Source organism: Ursus americanus, chromosome 34, assembly GCF_024610735.1.
Source record: "Ursus americanus isolate L20-20 chromosome 34, mUrsAme1.1.p, whole genome shotgun sequence".
NCBI classification, from domain to species: Eukaryota; Metazoa; Chordata; class Mammalia; order Carnivora; family Ursidae; genus Ursus; species Ursus americanus.
In genome coordinates this window covers 27,246,325-27,268,799 of record NC_142160.1, presented here as the reverse complement: position 1 = coordinate 27,268,799, position 22,475 = coordinate 27,246,325, and the positions used below count along the sequence as shown (strand labels likewise).

At 36.4% G+C, this 22,475-nt stretch overlaps 1 protein-coding gene across 4 annotated transcripts in view; it reads left to right on the top strand.

The window, feature by feature from the left end:
- FANCC (FA complementation group C) overlaps window positions 1-22,475 on the top strand; it is a 269,377-nt gene that overhangs the window by 41,356 nt on the left and 205,546 nt on the right. Inside the window, exon 3 of one of the 4 annotated variants that reach the window (XM_045780982.2) lies at window positions 7,301-7,402. The exons of 2 other annotated variants lie outside the window; for them this stretch is intronic. The gene's annotated coding sequence lies outside the window, so the exon portion shown is untranslated. Of the gene's footprint in view, window positions 1-7,300; window positions 7,403-15,461; window positions 15,648-22,475 lie in introns of those variants that run through there. One more of the 4 variants, XM_087858799.1, reaches the window with a different exon arrangement.

The window sequence follows — 22,475 nt, the reverse complement described above, 5'->3', positions numbered from 1 at the left end:
TCAGAACCTGCCTCTCAGGGCAGCTTTGCTATCTACCCATCATCAGAGCTTAGTTCTCATGAAGTAATAAAGCATTTTTTCATAGTTTCATAAAGAAAGCCAATCACTAGTCCTATTGATGAAAGAAAAGAGAAAACCTTACGATCTAAGAAAGTATTGGTTCTTGGTGTGAACTCTAAAGTTTTGGATAAATTAAAGACTACGATGTCTAATTAAATTAGAGTTATGAACTAAAATGTGAATGAGTCCATGGAAGTCATCAAGTTGGTGAACCTGTTTCAGCGAGTACCCTTGCCAGGGGAATATTGCTCAAGTGAATGAGAAAATGTAGAAGTTGGGTAGATGATTAGTTTGTGCTATGAGTGTATGAAGAATTCATTATTCTTTATGGAAATATTCTGTAGAAGGTCAGGGCTGGATAACAGATATGAAATATTCAGTATCGAAGGCATTTATCAGTTCCTAAGTGTGAGTCCACTTTGACTTCATAATTTTTAGACATGATTTTCTTTGTGTAACACAAAGTTAATGTGAAGCATCAACCAATCATAGTGCTAGGGACAAGTTTCCTCTTGCATCTAAGAAGGTGAAGATGTTACAGACTGGAAATGTGCTCTACACAGATGACAAAGATGGAGACAAAGTTGGTGATGAGGAATTATGAATAAGCTGTGTGTGATGTTCATGACTCCAGTGAGGTAGTCTGGTATTAGGAGTTGCTAAGTGACATGTTCATCACTTGTGATGTAGTAATGAAGTGGAGCTTTAAGAATGCCTGAGCAGGAAATTTCTCATTAGCTTCATGTAAAGAAATTTATAAAAAGCTAGGAAGGGGAAAAATAGTTCTTAAAAAAGCATCTACCACTTTTTTGGTTCTCCTTCACGCTTTTCACATTTTAGTTTAAAATTGTCTGCTTTGTCTTTTTTCCACTGCGTGTTTTGTTCCTGATATTATTTCTGATGGCCACCACAAGGTCAGAAGGACCTCACTGCAAGTTTATAACATGCTCTTTTGGATGTTTCATCTTGGGTGCAGCTGTAAGGCATGAATAGCCTTATAAAGCATTGTCGTTCATCATTTAGAATCACTTTGGTACCTCTTAGTTCAGTGAATGGATGCTCTGTCCTTCTGTAGTAGTGATGTTATATAACATTGAGTAGATTTTAGTAGCAGAATTTTATATGACTTGGCTTTTATTTATGGAGGCAAAATTTACAAAGATCACTGTTTGAACCATTTTGAAGCATATAATTCATTAGCATTAAGTGCACTCACATTGTTGTACAACCGTTACCAATTCCTAATTCTAGAACATTTTCACTGTCCCCCAAAAGAAACCCCTTAGCCAGTAAGCAGTCACTCCCCAATCCCCACTTAACCTCTCCCTCACCCCAGCCCCTGGCAACCACTAATCTGCTTGTGTCCCAATGGATTTGCCTTTCCTGATATTTTGTATAAATGGAATCAGGCTGTAAGTGGCTTTTTGTGGCTGAATTCTTTCACTTACCATGTTTTCAAGGTTCACCCATGTTGTGGCATCTATCAGTTTTTCATTTCTTTGAACGGCTGAAGAATACTCCATTGTATAGATACACCATATTTTATCCATTCATCTGTTGATGGATATTTGGGTTACTTCTACTTTTTTGGCTGTTACGAATAATGCTGCTGTGAACATATGTGCACAAGTTTTTGTTTGGATACCTGTTTTCATTTTTCCTTGGTCTGTATCTAGGAGTAGCATTGCTGGATTATATGGTAATTCTGTGTGTAACTTTTTGAGGAACTGCTAAACTTTTCCACAGTGACTACACAAGAGTTTTTAATTTACGAAGTTTTTAATTTTTATGAAGTCCTGTTTCTTTATTTTTTCTTTTGTTACCTGTAAGTTTGATGTTCGAGCAAAAAAATCATTTGCCTAATCCAGTGTTATGAAGCTTTTCCCCTATGTTTTCTTCTAAGAGTTTTATAGTTTTTGCCCTTATACTAAGGGCAAAATTTGAGTGAACTTTGAGTTAATAAACACACTTACAGCTATAAATGCTTTAATTACATCCCACTTGTTTTGATTATGGAACTATTCTGTTTCTTCTTAGAGTTTTGTTAGTTTTTGCTTTTGTGGTTTGATACGATATTTGGTACATACACATTTTAAGTTATTATAGCAATATTACAGCAATTATAGCAGTTCACCAGTCTGTGAATTGACTTTTATCATTATTAAATGAGTAATGATTTTGCTGTAAAGCTGATTTTAAATAGAAATACGTACACCAGGTTTTTGTTAATGTTTATAGCCATATTCAGCATTTCTTTATCCTTGAGTTTTAGTTGTCACTCAGATAAACACTGTATGTTTGAATTAAAAACATTCAATCCAATCATCTTTTTTTAACTGATCCTTTAGTGTATTTATATTTAATGTGACTGGTGATACAGTTGGATTTAAGCCTGCCTTTTATTTCCTTTTTTCTTTTAGCTTCAACTATTCTATATTTCATTCTTGACTTTCTTGCATTCTTTTGATGACTTAAAAAAAAATCATTCCATAGTTTATTTCTGTTAGTTTCAAAATTACATACTCTGTTCTTTTTAATGGTTAGCCTAGAAATTACAACATACATATTTAATTTACAAAAGTCTACCTTTCCTCTTCTCTGGGTCAATATAAAAACTTTATAACAGTTTAACTCCTTCTAGTTTATGTGCTTTTGCTGTTGTCGGTTTTTTACATTTTACACATAATTGCTTCTTTCTTTGTTCTTTGTTACTTCTGCCTTCCATCTTCCTCCTGGGATAATTTTTCTTCTCCCTAAAGAACTTTCCTCAGAATTTTCTTTGCTGGTTTGCTGGTAAACTCTGCCACTTTTTAAAATCTACCTGGTAATGTTTTTATTGCATCTTTATCCTTAAAAAATACTTTTGCTGGGTATAGAATTCTGGGTCACCAGTTTCATCTGGAACATTGAGACTCTGCCTGCTTTTAGGATTTCCTCTGTGCCTTTAGTTTTCTGCAGTTTTACTATATATTTTGTTTCTGAGGAGTGTGTTTGGTACCATTCCCCAGAGTACGCTCTTGGACTGAGCTTCAGTTACTCACCCTGGCAGTTGGCTTAATAACTCTTTATTACCTACCTTTTCTGCCCTCTGTCACCTCCACTTCCCTAACAGTGTTTACCTTCCAAATAAGTGATCTCTACTCATAATTGTTTTCTCAAGGTTTACTTCTAGGGAACCCAAAATAAAGCATTTCTCTTTCTGGAGATTAATTGGCCTTCTAAGATCTGTGGATTAGTGTGCATACTGGTGACAAAAAAGGTAAACTTGGAAGATATTTGGTTTTCTTAATGGCAAAAGATTTGGAAACTTTTGGATCAAGATAAAGCATACATGATTCTAGACAGAAGCATAGGCTTCTCAGTTGCCTCAGAGTATCCCATATGGTAGATCTACCATGCATGAGAAGCCCCTTTAGCAGTTGTCATGAGGTTTTATATGTTTTTTGTCATCCCTCCACCCCTTGCTTGCGTGTTATTGTGCTGGAACCCAGAACAATAAATGCCCACTCGGGCGGTAGGAGTAACTGGTGCACAGCAATTCCCAGACATTCTTCATGGTTTACTGCAAGATTAGATATACACGAAGACCGGTTTTCTGGGAGCAGTCTCTTAGCAAGCCTAAACATTAGGCATGTTTAAGTTCCATTCTGAAATATGTATGCTACATTTAAGGTTCACATTTTAAAAATGTGTTTTAATTTGAAAGGCTGATAGAGAATTCGTGAGTATTGGGTTTTTTTTTTATTTTTTAAAGATTTTATTCATTTGAGAGAGAGAGAGAAAGCACAAGCAGGGGGGATGGTGGGCAGAGGGAGAGGGAGAAGCAGTCTCCCCACTGAGCAAGGAGCCCCATGTGAAGCTCAGTCCCAGGACCCTGGGATCATGACCTGGGCAAAAGGCAGACACTTAACCCACTGAGCCACCCAGGCGTCCCTGAATATTGGGGTTTATGTGAATTTTGTGGAGAGGGATGATTTATGAATTTTAGTGTGATCATAAGCTTTAACTTATTGGTGTTAATGCATGAGATTATTATCCCCCTTTGAAAGACAGTACCTTTTTATAGAGTGCTGTCTTTATAGTATACTCAAGGTTTGGCTGTGTAGTTTTTAGGTTCCCACTCCAGCCCAATGGATATGCAGACACTTAGTGACTGTGTGAAAACCATACTTGTTAATTTATGTATACTTCACTGTCGGGAGACAGATAGATAATATAAGAATTATATATGCATCTGAGCATTTACTTAGCCAGATATTTTAAAGGTTCAGAAAATTGAAAAAAGAAGAACTGAAGTACCTGTGAGAAACTGTAGAAGACACACTAATAATATATAAAGGAGGAACTGTAAATTGAAATGAAACTCTTAGATGAAATGAAACTCTTAGACAGAAAATAGTGAAGGGAAGTATAATTGGAAATAAGAAAAAGAGTGAAATGCTATATAGGACTAATCAGAAGTACGAGATGTAAATACTCAACAAACTGTGCTCAAGGTGGAAGAGCATAGGAAGTGTGTGTCATGGCAACAGTTTGGTAATGCACTGTATCCATGTGCTAAGTGCTGTAACTATTACCTATTATGAGAACATGTAAAAGGAAATTTATGGAAAACACGACTGTAAATACAGTATATGTATGAAATTACAACTTGCCAATGGAGTTTATATCAGTGCATACTAAGATTAAATCGCTGCCTTGAAATGATCCAGTAGTTTTCAAATACATGGACAGATAAGATACATCAACATTTATAACTAAGGTATTCTGGAACAAATAGTTATTACACCAGCCATAGCAAGTTGGATTTTCTTCTATATATGGTCTTAGCAAAGACCGATTATCTTATATAAAAAAAGACATGATCAATGTGGACAATGAAATTATAAACAAAACACTATTTTACAAGTTGTACTTTCTTGCCTGAAGCATTAGCCTATGTTTTAGAGAAAACTAAAATTGTTTGTAGGAAAGAAGAAACAATTTCTTATCCCACTTGTTAATATTAAATGCCGAGCATTTTACTTTTCTGTGTAATATCCCTTTTCTGACACATAGATTATTAGGAATTTGGGACAGTAATCTGCAGCTGAGAATTAAAATTTCAGAGCTCTTAAGAGAAATTGTGCATTGAACTTAGGTGAACGGGGGAACTTATCAGCTGGAAAAACTGATTTTACTACTATATAGTAATAGGAAAAAAATCAACTCAAACTCTTATTTTGGAGATCTATCTTGAATTTTTATACAAGGAGAATAGAAATAAATTCTTATACAGGGAAAAAAGCATATTACAGATATGTGGCTTTTATTTACAGCTGCCTCCTTTTTTGTTGTTGATAAAAAAGAAAAATTTCTAGTTTAACTCCTTGAAGGCAATTTGAATGATTTCCATTTTGGAAATAACAATTTCATATTAAATAGTGGATAGTGAGGTAGTCAGATGGAAGTATTCAGTTCATCCAGCATCATCAGATTGGTTGGACAAATGAAATTCTTTTAAACTGTGTGGAAATATTTTGCTCCCTTTCTCCTTTGGCAGAGGCAGACATTGTGGTTTCCCCATTGAAGTTTGGTTGGGTAAATGTGGGATGTGTAAACAGAGAGATAGCCTCTGGCAGTTGGAAGGACCTACTGAGCATTTAGCATGCGACTGCCAGCACTGGGGAGGTGGGACGGGGTGGCATGAGATGGGATGGGGTTGTTAGAGAGCCATGAGAGGGGAATTAAGCAGTGTGGACAGAATTGAGGAATGCGACTGCTCAAAATAACATGATAGTTCTTAAGAAAAGAAGCCAAATATTTCAGATTGAGGTCCCTGAGAAGTTTTGCTTTGGATATGGATAAAAACAAACAAAAGTTACTCTTCATATTCGACCTTCATCTCCTTTGTGACGTGTCATCAGTGATTTGTGATGTAGATGAGCATGTGATGTGTTTTTCAGTGAACGGCTCTCACATGCTGTGTGATCTTGGGCAAGATCTTTAATAGCTTTTTGTCTCAGTTTCCTCATCTGTAAAATGGGATTGTGGGGATTAATTGAGCTTTGTCTAAAGTGCTTGTAATTGTTGTCATAGAGTAAGCACTATGTAAGTGTTATGTGCTATAATAATAATAATTACCATCATCATCATTTTATTTTAGTAGATTAAGAGATCCTCTTGAGGAAGAAGCTATTTGTTTCCTCTAATAACTTTAGTATATTTGATGTATTTTTATATAAACGAATCAATGAATTGTTTAGTGTTTCAGGTGATTTATAATATGTCTGTGTTACCTTTGAAAAGTTATTTTTTTGAGTTTTCCTTATATAAGTAATCTCTACCCCCAGTGTGGTGCTCAAGCTCACAACCCTGAAATCAAGTTACACACTGCTTTTACTGATCCAGCCAGATGCCCCTGAAAAATCAATTTTTGAAAAATATTAGTAACTATGGATGATTTCTATTTTCATAGCATTTTTTCCAAATTAAAACATGAGCCAGTAAATGTCACATTAAAAAAACGGCCACCTGGGTCTATTTAGTGTAGGGGCAAAGAACTATACACACCTCAGTGATCCCTGAGGGCATTATTATAAAACTGCACAGTAATGTTCAGCGGTAGGCAGCCCCTGAGTCATCCAAATTTTAGAATGCTTTTTTAAAAAGACAGAGAAATGTATAATTGCTTTTGAAAAAGATTTCCATCGTGAATACATAAAGCAAGTTTTGACATTTAAAATTACTGATTTTGTTTTTTAATTTAATTTAATTTTTATTTTTTAGAGATTTTATTTGAGAGAGAGCATGCACGGGAGAGAGAGAGAGCATGAGCAGGGGGGAAGGGTAGAGGGAGATGGAGAAGCAGACTCCCTGCTGAGCAGGGAGCCTAATGCGGGAATTGATCCCAGGACCCTAGTATCATGGCCTGAGCTGAAGGCAGACACTTAAACAACTGAGCCACCCAGGTGCCCTACTCTGATTTTAGCAACTTCCATTAGCTTTAGTATATTCTTAGATGCATTGAAATGAAAGATTCATGCAGGTTTTTACAACCTTCAGATTAGTATGAGACAAATAGAAGCCTTAATTTTCCTTCCAGACTTTACCTTTTCCTCTTGTCTTTTCTAATATCGTCCATAATGTGTTAAACGGCAATGATGGTTTGAAACAATCTTGTTTTTGTTTTGTTTATATGTGATTGGTTGGGGGTTTTGATGTGGTAATAGTGTTTGTTTTGTTTTGTTTTCTTACACAGTACCACCATTTATCCAACAAATTCTCTTTCCTGTGAAGAAGAAAGTGGAAGATGGAGGATGTCATTGCAAAATGAACAAACCTTTCAGAATTTTTAAAAAAGGTAAAGTTTTATTTGAGCCTGTTAGGACAGCTGCCAGGATACACAATCTTAACAAAGAAGAGAGTGCTCTGGCAAAGGAACATTTGGTTTAGGGTCATACACATTTTTACATACAAAGTTACAAATCACTAGACAAAAGACATTTCAGAAAGTTGGAAATCTTATCTTAGGTTTCTAGCATATGCAGGGCTGTGTGACATTAATCTTAAGGGAATAAGGAAGTTTCCTTTTTTTTTTTTTTTTTTTTTACCTTTTTAACCTTTTGTTCGGAATGCTCCTTTTCAGTTATTTTCTTTAATGAAGCAGATGTACAGTGTGTGCTTGGGGCACAAATAGAGCTCATGCTTTGAGGTTTTGTGGACTCATTTTGACTTTGGTAAATGTAAGTATAGCTTCCCTGGGAGTTCAGGATGAGGGCCTACAAATGTTAAAAGCAGAAAATTTCCTTTATCAGTGATAATTACTATTTTTGTATTTAGCTACGAAAGTTATTATATTAGGGCTCCTAGAAATAATAGCAAACATAATTTCCATATTTAGAGGTAGCTTTAAAACTGCATAGTAGGTGCTCAGGTAAATGTGTATTGAATGATAGATAAATAAATCCTATCTAGATGTAGCCTTATTTAGAAGAAAGCAATACCTCTCTTACTTTCCTACTCAGCAGCAAGGGAGCCTTTCCTGGAAGTTCCCATTCAAGTATCTCCTTGTATCTCTCCTTGGCCAGGATACAGTCATTGACAAGGGGAATGGGATTACCCTGATTGATTTAGGTGGAATAGGTGTTTTGGGTGTAAGCCACAAAGACCACTGCACTGGTTATAAAATAATCCATGATTATCATAGGAAATTTGGAGAATAATATAAAGCATAATATAAAAAATTTTAAAACTATCATCACATGGAGTTAACTATTGTTCACATTGTGCTGTTTAGCTTTCCAGTTTTTATTTTTTAGAAAATTGTAGTCATGTTGTATGTAGTGTTTTATAGTCTTGAATTTAGTGATCTAACATAACCATTTTTTCATGTCACGAAACCATGTTCTTCAAAAATGGATGAGTGATCTGTGTTCTTCCATATGGCTGTATTACAAATTATTTAAATAATTGCTTATTGTTAGAGATTGAGATCATCAGTACTTTTTTTACTATGTATATGGTGAAGACCTGTTGGTATCAGTCATTGTGTACATGTGTGGTAAGGAAAGTGGGTGAAGGGGCATAAATACTTTCAAAGCTTTTGGTGTACTTCTCTGGTTACTCTCCAGAAAACCTGTGCCATTTACACTTAACACAAACCTGTATGTGAGTGGCTATTTAACTGTATTCTTGTCAGCATTGGGAATTATTTTGTAATTGCTAGTTTTATAGACAAAATGTGGTATTCTTTTGTTTTTCTCTTTTTTTGATTACCAATATTATTGAATATTAGCAATAGTAGATACCTATTGAATGAAAGAATAAATATATGTTTCTTGATGTGTAGATTACCTATTCACATCCTTTACGTGGTATTATTTTTACTTTTTTATTGTGATATACATAAAATAAAGAACATAAAGTATGTTAATGGTAAGTGTAAAATTCCATAGAATAAATTTATGACATTCTGTTTTAAATTGGTTATTCCAAATATTAGTTTACCTAATTTATGATATTATAATCATTTTAAATTATAGGATCTCAGAGCCTACTCTGTTGTGGTGAGTTATTCCATCATATATCCTCCTGGCTATAGACTTCACCTTTGATACTGAATGAAAAATAAGTTATTTATTTCCAGATTCCTTTATGTTATTTAGTAAATGTCTGTGACTCTTCCTCACACTTCTTTGCTTTGGCAACATAACATTTTATTTATCTTCATATTCTCCCAGATATCAAAATCTGTTTCCACTGTATAGAAAGAATTTAAAATTATTTTCTTACTCCTTGGCTCAGATTCCTTTTTCTTTTTTAATTGTAATTGTGTGTGTATGTGTGTCTCAGAGCTTGAGTAAATGACATTTTCCTGTGTTAATTATTAATAGTTTTAACTACTTTTTATTGTTAACATTTTTCTCATTTAATCTTCTCTTTTGGTTCTGTGAGATTAGTATCAATACCCCTTTCTTTTATAGAGAGATGAAATATCGTGGGCCATACAGCTAATAGTGGTAGCTGGGATTGGAACCTAGCTTGCTAGTGATATGTTTGGCTATTAAATTATAAACTATACTGTGTTTGGTCTTGAATGTAGAAAGAGGCTGAACTGAGGTTTCCAAGTTATGTTGAAATTTTTAATTAATTCAAATTTGGTTCTTGTTCTCAAGTAGACTCTTCTCCCTATTCTTTGCAGCTAGAAAAATGAAAGGCCCCAAATATAATTTAATAAAACCAATAAGAACCATACCACTTTTATAGTCATTTTTGTTGTAAACTAGTGTTTATACAACCCATGACTTGACGGCTGACCAAACCATCTTATATTACCATATTTTGAATGTAGCAGGAACTGGCTTAGCAAAATCTTGAAACCTCTGACTCTAATATTTGTGGTACAGTAAAATAAACAGTTTCAGGGCTTTCAGGTTTGTGTGGTACATAGCCTGTCCAGGACATTGGTGCTTATTCTCATTGTTGACTCCCTTGCTTTCATGAGCAGTTTTGCTGACATTTAGGCTTGCCAAGAGAGATTATTTCTACCTAGCGGAGAAATTTTGGAGAAAGACATCAGCTTCTTTTTATTAGAAATACAATAATTAATGATAATATCTAACATTTCTTGAATGCCAGGCACAGGTCCAAGGGCTTTCTGTATATTGACTCATTTTAAGCTTCACTGTAGCCCTATTAGGTTTTTCCCATTTTACAGATACCAGAACTGAAGAGCAGACAGGCTAAATAACTTTCCAAGGTCACAGGGCTCCTATAAGGCAGAGTGGGAATTCAAATCTTGGCAGTCTACCTCCCGAGTCTGCTTCCTTCGTCACTCTCTATTATACTAACATTTATTCGATGGAAAGAGGGAGGCATTGGTGACTCAGAGATAGCTGTTCACATTTTTGGAAAGGTTTGACTTGATGCCTAGTAGCAGCTCAAAATAGTTAAGCAATTGCCGTTCATTAAATTCTTAACTCATATAAAATGAGTCATTTCGTACCTAATATTATGGTGGAACACAGCGAGTCAAGCATATTCTTTTGTGTTTACACAAATATAGGTAAGCTTTCATTTCCAGTAAATAAAATGGTCTCCTAGAAAGACAGTGTTTAAAACAAAACTTTGGAGAGTAGATACAGAATCATAGTAATAGTCACAGAATGATCAATGATCAATGTTTAATATTTTCTAATAGTGTAGACCATGCCTTATTGGTCTTGCACTCCATCCTTTATACCTGAATATTTCAGAGATGGCAGGCTGAATATTTTGAAATTGCCCCGGCTGGCTATAGGCAGAATTTGTCTTTGATACCTTCTCATTTCACCTCTCACTGGCACCTTGTTCTGTTCTGCCTTTCCCCATTACTAGGTGGGGTGCCCAACCATCTTCACTCACGGTCAAGAAATCCCTTCTAAGATATTCATATTAATATTTGTAAGTATGGTATGCCTTTTCTTAGGAGGGCATTTGCATTTAATAAAAGAGTCAAAGGTCAGGCTATAGGGTTACTTTTGAAATTTGCTTCACTCCTTACTGAAGCTCAGGAGATTTCTCCTTTTCATCCTTGTCTCTCATCACCAGTCTGTCTTGTTCTGTTGCCAAGTCTAGGTCTCAAGAAGGAGACTTGGGTGGCCCAAGTTAACACCAGTGACATGACTGATCATGATACGTGTGGATGATGGAAGCAATTCAGTAAATGAAAACTTGGTTTATCATCTTTGGGCATTTAATATTATCCCGTGTCCTATACCAGTCCTCCTCACTATCTCTCATCAGGACTACTGAGGTGAATGGATTAGAGAAATTAAACAGAAAATTCTGACCCAGTTTTTGGAAATAGTTGATTGTGTAGTTTTGGCCAGTTTAGAAAGTTGTCACTTAAAAGTGGTCCTTGGTCAGATACCCAAATTGGTCAGTTCAGATGTGGCACAGTTGCTTCTCCATTTGTTCCTAAGGCAGTAGTATGTGGTGAAATCAGCTACTGGTCTGAATTCAGGTGTCATTAGACGGTCTAGGGGACAATATGGAGTTAGGATCATAAGTAACATGTAAAGGGTGGAGGGATCTAGAGGCATAAATCTTTCCCCGTTCTTTATCTTTTGCAGAAGCCTCTCTTATTATCCTTTTGGTCTTAGAATTAGAGTTTTTTCCTTGGCAGTGGTCAAGGTCAATCTACCAGGGCAAGGACATGGTGAGAATGTCAGCCTAGGTTTTTAAAATGGCATGGGGATAGGCTTTTGTGTTGTGTGTGTGTGTGTGTGTGTGTGTGTGTGTGTGTGTGTGTGTGTTTGTGTGTAGGTGGGATGTTTTACACAATTGAAAATCTGCAAGGACAGGGAATCTGTCCTGAGAAGCATGTGTGTTTCATGATGGCCAGAGGAAGAAGAGCCCTCCGAAGGGCTGACTTAGAAGGTACTATTGGAGAAAGGAAGAGTGATGTCCATGAAACCAAGGGAGGAGAGCGTGTGTGGGGCAGGCACTGAACTGTTTGATGCTGCAGAGAAGGCAGACAAGACCAGAACAATTAATACTGCACTTGTCCTAGGAGGTTTGGTAGCACAGAGTTGCTGTTGACCTTCGCTCAGAAATCTTCAACATGGTGGTGGGAGCAGAAGTCATTTCTGGAACTGAGGAACGAATAATTACTGAGGAAATGGAGACAGCAGTGAGTGAGTCTGTAGACTGTTCTTTTAAGACGCTTGACTGTGAAGAAAAGAAGGAAGTAGGATGATATGATAAAAAAAAAGCTTTTTACTTTATTCTTTTTCAGGATGGGGAAAGAAAGGTCTTTAATAGGCCAGGAGAAAAGGTGGTGGTGGATAGGGAGAACAGTGGATGGAGAAAAGTCTTAAATGAGATGGGAAGGGATAGAAGTAGAGCCTGGGTGGGAAAAGAGAGGGGTCCCAGAGACCTCAGGGAAGGGTGCAGTTTCATTTGACAATGAGGCAAGTGTGGGGAAGTTGAGAACATTCTAGACAGATAGTTCAGAAAGGTGGAGAAACTGCCTCTGACTGAGTACAATGAATACAAGAATACAGGTAATAGAGTTTGAAAAGATTCTACAATAAAAATGCATAGAATTTAAGATTGTGCATTTAATTTTTTTTCTGAATTGAGTTATCACTTTATCTTTTTAGTTTCTTAATTTTATAATTTTTATTTTATTTTTTTTTAAGTTTATTAAGTAATCTGTACACCCAACGTGGGGCTCACTCTCACAGCCCCAAGATCAAGAGCCTCATGCTTTTCCAACTGAGCCAGCCAGGTGCCTCAGAATTGAGTTATCTTTCTAATTATTCCTAATGCACAGTTGATTTAAATGATGTAAACATTTGACAGATTTAAAAATAATCTGTTAAACATAAAAGTAAAATTTCACATCAGCTGCAGTTCTTGATGGGTAGATGGGGCTGGTGATATCTCTGTTGAGAAATGTATCGGTGCTAATCTTTTGAGTGGTCCTTGTTTGGAGCCCTGCTACATCTTAGCACCTTCATGTACCGCGGTGAGAATCAGATGGAATAAGAGTCAGGAGTGGCTTCTTCGAAGAAGGGAAAACCCACTTCCCTTCCTGTACCTCTCCTCTGTTTTTAATACTCTGCTCACAGAATACTTTGTTTCACTTCTCACACTTGTGGGCACCAGTTGTGTGGAGGTTTCCCCACACCAAGCAATTCTCAGACACCAGCTGGGGTCCTACAGTTTAACTCAATTCTGATACCACCTGGAGATAGTGTCTGAAAGGAAAGATCCAGAGGGTTCCTAGTGCAGGAGCTTCAGTCTCTATGGCGTTTGGGATGCACCAGCCTCCTGAACATGGATGCGTTCTTTTTTGTACCAACACAGAAGCTCTCCTAAACCCCAAAGTTCAGGGATTTTTATTGAGGCTTTGTTATATAGGTATGATTGATAAAATCAGTGGCCGTTGGTGACTGATTCAGACTCCAGCCCCTCTTCTCTCCATGGAGGTAGGTGTGGAGAGTGAGACCGAAAGTTCCAGCCCATGAATCATGATTGGTTCCCTGGGAAATGAGCCTCTATCCTTAGGAGCTTTCCAAAAGCATTAACATAAACTCAAGTGTGGTTGGAAGTGGCTTGTTATAAATAACAAGACACCCATTTCACCTTTATGGCTGTGAAGCTATTTCAGTAACTGAGAGCTCGAGACCAAATCTAACAGAAGATGTTCCCATTACTCTTATCACTTTGGAAATTCCAAGGATTTGGGAGTTGTGAGCCAGAAACATTGGATGAAGACCAAAATACATATTTCTTACTACATACTACACAGTGTAGCATCACAGCTTTTTTCTACAAGTGGGAGAGGAATGATTATGACCAGGAGAGGGAGGAAAACAGAGGCTTAGACTTCAGTTGTTCTTACAGAGTTTTTAGGGAAGAGAATGATGCCAAATTCATAGTTTGAAACCTAATCCCCAAAGTGACGGTATTTGGAGTTAAGATTTTTGGGAGGTGGGGAATGGGATAGACCGGTGATGGGTAGTAAGGAGGGCACGTATTGCATGGTGCACTGGGTGTTATACGCAACTAATGAATCATCGAGCCTTACATCGGAAACCGGGGATGTACTGTATGGTGACTAACATAATATAATAAAAAATCATTAAAAAAAAAAGGAAAAAAAAAGATTTTTGGGAGTTGATTAAGTCATGAGGATGGAACATTTATGACTGGAATTAACTCCCTTGTAAGAGGAGGACCCAGAGAGCCTCATAGACCCTTCTAATGTGTAAGTACACAGCAAAAAGACGGCTATCTATGAACTAGGAAGCAGTTCCCTACTAGACATTGAATCTGCAGCATCTTGAACTTGGGACTTCCCAGCCTTCAGAACTGTAAGGAATATATTTTGGTTATTTATAAGCCACCCAGTTTGTGGTATTTTTTAACAGCAGCCTGAACAGACTAAGAGTACTTAAGAAAGTTGAAGATCTAGAAATTGATCTTTTTTTTTTTTTTAAGATTTTATTTATTTATTTGACAAAGAGAGACAGCCAGCGAGAGAGGAAACACAAGCAGGGGGAGTGGGAGAGGAAGAAGCAGGCTCCCAGCGGAGGAGCCTGATGTGGGGCTCGATCCCAGAACGCTGGGATCATGCCCTGAGCCGAAGGCAGACACTTAACGACTGAGCCACCCAGGCTCCCCTAGAAATTTATCTTAAAACTAATTGTACCTGTGTACTCCTTAGAAAATCTCTGTATATCCTCACTGAAAAGTGTACCTCAAAGTTAAGACAATAGTATAGACCAAAGACTGGAAACATGGCAATGGCAGGGCTGGATGAAGGTCATCTCCCATTCTTCAGTGTATTTGTTTTTATTGTTCTATAATACATGCCTTCTGAGTGTCCTCAAGTCATTCTGGGTTTAGTTGGGTAAGTGACTGACACAGGGTCTGAGTCTCCTCATTTGTAAACTGGGGAATTTGAGTTTAGACAATCCCTAAAGTTGCTTCCAGTTCAAAAACTATGATTTTATGATCTAATTATTTGTATAGGCCACCCTTGATATGGTAATGCATACAAAATGAGACCAGTTTCATCTCCTTTCCTTTTTTTTTTTTTTTAGTGTTTATTTATTTATGTATTTGAGAGAGATTGTGACAGAGAGCAGGAGCTGGGAGGAGAGGGAGAAGCAGGCTCCCCGATGTGGGACTCGATGGGGGGCTTGATCCCAGGACCCTGGGATCATGACCTGAGCCTAAGGCAGATGCTTAACTGAGCCACACAGGTGCCCTTCCTTTCCTTTTTTTAATGAAAGGTAAATATGATTAGTTTTTCTCTTCTATATTGTGATGTGTTGAAAATGATTATTTGTTTGAACTTTTTGGAGTAATTTTTGGACTCTGATTTTTTTTTTTTTAAGATTTTTTTTTTTTTTTTTGACAGAGAGAGAGAGACAGCCAGCGAGAGAGGGAACACAGGCAGGGGGAGTGGGAGAGGAAGAAGCAGGCTCCTAGCGGAGGAGCCCGATGTGGGGCTCGATACCAGAATGCCTGGATCACGCCCTGAGCCGGAGGCAGACGCTTAACGACTGAGCTACCCAGGCACCCCTGGACTCTGTTCTTAAAATGTATTGGTAAATAGATCATTTTTCAAGATATTAAAAATTAAGTTATATTCCTTATACATAAGAAATGCTGACAGATTTGCAATTTTTTCATTTGCTCAAATACCACGTATTTGGCTGTTGATTGTGGATAACACTTTTTTAAAAAACTGATGTTTTTAATTAACGATAGCCCAGGCTCACAGGCTTGTGTCCAATTTGATGTTGTAGTGATTGTCATTTCTTTGAATTTTAAGATTCCTTCTTCTTCCCACCTACAAATACAATGAAAGAATCTAAAGAGTCTGGCCCAAGGAGCAAAGGGGAGAGCAAAGAGCAAAAAAAAAAAAAAAAAAAAAAAAAAAAAAATTCTTACAGAGAGGAAAAAATATTTTGATATCTGGGAGAAAGTAAAATGAATGAAAAGACTTGTTGGCCAAAGACCAAAAATGTGAGAATGAATACCTATTTACTGAATAAACATAAAACATTCTGGAGAGAAATCATTTTTTTAAAAATTAAGTAGACTTCAGGTATACAGCTTTATAATTCAACATTGCACACACTACAAAGTGATCACCGAAAGTCTAGTACCATCCATTACCATGCAGCTGACTCCCTTCAAACCCTTTTGCTCACTCCCTTCCCTTCTGGTAACCATTAATGTATTCTCTGTATCTATGAGTTTGTTTTTGTCTTGTGTTGTTTGTTCAGTTGTTTTGATTTTTTAGATTTTCGTATGAGTGAAATCATAGGGTATTTCTCTTTCTCTGACTTATTTTGCTTAGTGTAATACCCTCAAGGTCAATCCATATTGTCAAATATGGCATGATTTCATTCTTTTTTAATGGCTGAATAGTAGTCCATTGTATAAATATACCATGTCTTCTTTATCCGTTCATCTATTAGTGGACACTTAGTTTGCTTTCATATCTTAGTTATTGTAAATAATGCTGCAGTGAACATATGGGAGCATATAAGTTTTTGAATTTGTGTTTTTATATTCTTTGGAAAAATACCAAGTAGAATAGCTGGGTCATATGGCAGTTCTATTCTTAATTTTTAGAGGAATGTTTTACACAGTGGCTGTATCAATTTACAGTCCTGCCAACAGTGTACGACGGTTCCCTTTTTTCCACATCCTTGTCAGCACTTGTTATTTCTTGTTTTTTTTGACAATAGCCATTCTCAGTGTTAGGTGATATCTTATTTTGGTTTTGATTTGCATTTTCCTAATAATTAGTGACGTTGAGTGTATTTTTGTGTGCCTGTTGCCCATCCGTATGTCTTCTTTGACTAAATGTCTATTTGGATCCTCTGCCCCTTTTTAATCAGGTTTTTTTTTTTTTTCTTGTTGAGTTGTATGAGTTCTTTATGTATTTTGTATATTAACTCCTTATTGGTTATATGGTTTGCAGGTATCTTCTCCCATCAGTAGGTTGCCTTTTTGTTTTGATGATGGTTTCCTTTGGTGTGCAGAAGCTTTTTAGTTTGGTGTATTCCCATTTGTTGATTTTTGCTTTTGTTTCCCTTGCCTTTGGAGTCAGATATATCACTTCAATGTCAGAGAGCTTATAAACATGAACACAGATGCAAAAACCCTCTTTTCTATGTTTTCTTTTAGGAATTTTACAGTTTCAGGTCTTACATTCGAGTCTTTAATCAGTTTTGAGTTAACTTTGTGTACAGTATAAGGTAGTGGTTGAGTTTCATTCTTTTGCACATGCTGTCCAGTTTCCTCGGAACCATTTATTGAAGAGACTATCTTTTCTCCATCGTATATCCTTGGCTCCTTTGTCATAGATTAATTGTTCATATATATGTGAATTTATTTCTGGGCACTCAGTTCTGTTCCATTGATCTATGTGTTTGTTTTTCTTCCAAAACCATACTGTTTTGATTACTGTAGCTTTGTAGTATAATTTGAAATTAGGAAACATGATACCTCCAGCTTTGTTCTTTCTCAGGATTACTTGATTATTCATAATCTTTTATAGTTCTATACAAATTTTAGAATTGGTTGTTCTAGTTCTATGCAGTATGCCTTTGGAATTTTGATAGGGATTGCATTGAATCCAGATTGTTTTGGGTACTGTGGACATTTTAACAATATTTTAATCCATGACCATGAAATATTTTTCTGTTTATTTGTATCTTCTTCAGTTTTTTTCTTCATTGTCTTATAGTTTTAACTTTTTTGTGTAGTTTGTGTAGTTGTAGGTCTTATAGTGTATAGGTCTTTTGCCTTTCTGTTAAATTTATTCATAGGTATTTCATTCTTTTTGATGCACTTGTAAATGGGATTGATCTCTGTATGTTAATTTTCCATCTTACAACTTTACTGAATTCATTTATTTGTTCTAACAGTTTTTTGGTGGAATCTTCAGGGTGTTCTATGAATTATATCACATCATCTGAAAATAGTGACATTTTACTTAGTTCTTTCCAATTTGGATGCTTTTTATTTTATTTTATTTTTCTTGCCCAATTGCTTCTGTGTCTTGGACTTCCAATATTATGTTTAATAAAAGTGGTAAGAGTGGGGCATCCTTGTTTTGTTCCTGTTCTTAGAGGAAGCACATTTAGCTTTCATTATTGAGTATGATGTTATCTGTGGATTTGTCATATGTGGTCTGTTCTGTGTTGAGGTACGTTCCCTCTATCCCTACTTTGTTGAGATTTTTTATCCCAAATGGATGTTGAATATTGCCAAGTGTTTTTTTTTTCCAAGTGTTTTTTTGTTTTTGCACATATTAGATGATCAGATGATTTTTATCTTTCATTTTGTTAATGTGATATATCATATTGATTGATTTGTGGTTGTTGTTATTCCATCCCTGGAATAAATTACGCATGATTTTGGTGATGATCCTTTAAATGTATTGTTGCATTCAGTTTACTAATACTTTGTTGAAGGTTTTTGCATTTGTGTTCATTAAGGATATTGGTCATAATTTTCTTCTTCTGTGGTGTCCATGTGTGGTTTTGGTATCAGGGTAATGCTGACCTAAAATGTGTTCAGAAGCTTTCTCTCCTCTTTAGTTTTTTAGAAGAGTTTGAGAAGGATAGATATTAAATCTGCTTTAAATGTTTGGTAGAATTTGCCAGTGAAGCTGGTTCTGGAGTTTTGTTTCTTGGGAATTCTTTGATATTGTTTCAGTCTTCTTACTAGTAATCAGTCTTTTCAGATTTTCTATTTCTTCATGATTAGTCTTGGAAGATTATATGTTTCTAGGAGTTTGTCCATTTCTGGGTTGTCCAGCTTGTTGGCATATAATTGTTCATAGCAATCTTTTATGATCCTTTGTATTTCTGTGGTATCAGTTGTAATTTCTCTTTCATTTCTTTTTTTTTTCTTAAGATTTTATTTATTAATTTGGCATAGAGAGACAGCCAGCAAGAGAGGGAACACAAGCAGGGGAATGGGAGAGGAAAAAGCAGGCTCCTACCGGAGGAGCCTGATGTGGGGCTTGATCCCAGAACACTGGGATTATGCCCTGAGCTGAAGGCAGACGCTGAATGACTGCACCACCCAGGCGCCCCTCTTTCATTTCATTTCTTTTTTTTTTTTTTTTTTAAGATTTTATTTATTTATTTGACAGAGAGAGAGAGAGACAGCCAGTGAGAGAGGGAACACAAGCAGGGGGAGTGGGAGAGGAAGAAGCAGGCTCCTAGTGGAGGAGCCTGATGTAGGGCTCGATCCCATAAAGCCAGGATCATGCCCTGAGCCGAAGGCAGACGCTTAACCGCTTTGCCACCCAGGCGCCCCTCCCTCTTTCATTTCTGATTTTATCTGAGCCCTTTCTCTGTTTTTCTTGGTGAGTCTAGCTAGAGTTTGGCAATTTTGTTTATCTTTTCTAAGAACCAACTCTTAGTTTCATTGAACTTTTCTACTGGTTTTGTTTTTTTGTTTGATTTGTTTTGGTTTTTTTTTTTTTTTTTGGTCTCTATTTCATTTGTTTTCACTCTGATCTTTATTATTTCCTTTCTTCTAATTTTAGATTTTGTTCTTCTTTTTCTACTTTGTTTAAATATAAAGTTATGTTGTTTGAGATTTCTCTTGTTTCTTGATGTAGGCCTGTTTATTGCTATGGCTTTCCTCTTGGAACCCTTTTCCTGCTTCCCGTATATTGTGGTATGTCCTATTATGGGTTTCATTTGTCTATAGATTTTTTTTCCCCTTTAATTTCTTCAATGACCCATTGGTTGTTCAGTAGCATGCTGTTTAATCTCCATGTTTTTCTGTTTTTTTTCCATGTCCTGCTTGTAATTAATTTCCAGATTCATAGCTTTGTCATTGGGAATGATGCTTGATATGATTTCAGTTTTCTTGAATTTATTGAGACTTGTTTTGTGGTCCAACATGTGATCTGTCTTGCAGAATGTTCCACATTCACTTGAGAAGAACATGTATTCTGTTGCTTTGGATGGAATGTTCTGTATATATATCTCATAAGTCAGTCTGGTCTAATATGTTGTTTAAGGCCCATGTTTCCTTACTGATTTTTTTTTTTTTGTCCAGAGGATCTATCCGTTGATGAAAGTGGGGTATTAAAGTCTTCTCTATTATCGTATTGCATTCACTTTCTCGTGTCTGTTAATGTATGCTTTATATTTTAGGTGCTCCCATGTTCGGTACATATATATTTATAAATGTTGTATCTTCTGGGGCGCCTGGGTGGCACAGCGGTTAAGCGTCTGCCTTCGGCTCAGGGCGTGATCCCGGCGATCTGGGATCGAGCCCCACATCAGGCTCTTCTGCTATGAGCCTGCTTCTTCCTCTCCCACTCCCCCTGCTTGTGTTCCCTCTCTCGCTGGCTGTCTCTATCTCTGTCAAATAAATAAAATCTTTAAAAAAAAAAAAATGTTGTATCTTCTTGCTGGATCAATCTCTTTATCCTTATGTAATGTCCTTTTTCTTTTATTACAGTATTTGTTTTAAAGTCTGTTTTGTCTGATACGATTATAGCTACTCCAGCTCTCTTTCATTTTTATTTGCATAGAATATTTTTTTCTATCCCTTCACTTTCAGTCTATGTGTTCTTGCTTCTGATGTGAGTCTCTTGCAGGCAGCATATAGATGGATCTTGTTTTGTTTTTTTATCCATTCAACCTCTCTAATATACTTTGATTGGAAAATTTAGTCCATTTACATTTAAAGTAATTATTGATAAGCATGTACTCATTGCCTTTTTTAAATTGTTTTCTGGCTATTTAAAAAAAAATTCCTCTCTCTTCCTTTCTTCTCTTGTTCTTTTGTGGTTTGATGTTATGTTTAGATTCCTTTCTCATTTTCTTTTTTGTATTTACTCCAAATTTTTTTTCCCCATGGTTACTGTGAGATTCACTTAAAATATCCTATGTAAATAGTAGTCCATTTTAAAGTTGATAGCAACTTGATTTTAAACACACTCCAAAGATTGACTTTTTTACTCCCCCCCCCACGTATTATATTTTTGATGACATATTTTACATCTTTTTATTTTATGCTTTCCTTAGCTAATTTTTGTAATTTTAGTCAATTATACTACTTTGATCTTTTCACTTGCTTTGTAAGTGATTTACCACCTTTGTTACATATTTACCTTTTAAAGTGAGATTTTTATTTTCATATGTTTTCTTGTTATTAATTAGAACCATTTCTTTTTGGCTTAAAGAAGACCCTTAACATTTCTTGTAGGGCCTGTTCAGTGCTTGTTTGGAAAGCTCTTAATCTCGCCTTCAATTCTGAAAGATAACCTTGCTGGGTAGACAATTCTGGGTTAGAAGTTTTTTTCTTTCAGCACTTTGAATATATTGTGCCACTGTCTTCTGGCAATAAAGTTTCTGCTGAAAAGTCTCCTGATAGCATTATAGAGTTTACTTTATATGTAACAAGTTGTTTTTCTGTTGCTGATACAGGATTCTTTCTTTATTCTTAACCTTTACCATTTTAATTGTAATATTTCTTGGGGTGGATCTAATTGGGACCTTTTTGGGCTTCCTTGACCTGGATATCTGATTCTTTCCCTAGATGAGTGGGAAATTTATTATTTTTCAAATAATTTTACTGGCCCTTTGTCTCCCTTTTCTTCTGGTATCCCTATAATGTGAACGTTATTCCACTTTATATTGTCCCAAACATTCCTTGAGGCATTTTAACTTTTCTAAATTCTGTTTTGATTTTGCAGCTCTATCTAAGGGAGTCTTTTGCTTTGTCTTCCAGCTTGCTGATTTGTTCTTCTGCTTCATCCAGTTTGCTGTTGAATCCCTCTGTAGTGTTTTTCAGTTCAGTTGTAACTTCTGCTTGGTACTTTCTTTTAATTTTTTGTCCTTTTAATGGAGTTCTCACTATGTTCATCCATTCTTCTCCTGAGTTCAGTGAGCATCTTTATGATTGTTACTTTGAGCTTTTTATCAGGTAAATGGCTTATGTCCATTTCATTTAGTTCTTTTTCTGAGGTTTTGTCTTGTTCTTTTGTTTGGAATATATTCCCCTCTCTCCTCATTTTGCCAACTCTCTGTGTTTGTTTCTACATATTAGGTATGCCAACTACCTCTCCCAGTCTTGAAGGTGTGTGGTCATATGTAGGACATACACTGTGGGGCCCAGAAGTGCAATCTCCCTTGGTCACCAGAGCCAGGAGCTCATGGGGTGTCCTCTGTGTGGGCTGTGTGTGCCCTGTTGTGGTGGGGCCATGGCTGTGGCATGTTCATGGGTGGGGCACATCTGTGACTGCTGTGGCTCATTGATGGTTGAGATTGTCTCCTGACCTGACTGCAAATGCTGTAGCTCACTGGTTGTAAGTTGGCCTTCCATGCAGCTGTGGGGCAAGTCAGTAACTGCTATGGTGTGTTGGTGTGTGGGGTTCTCAGTAG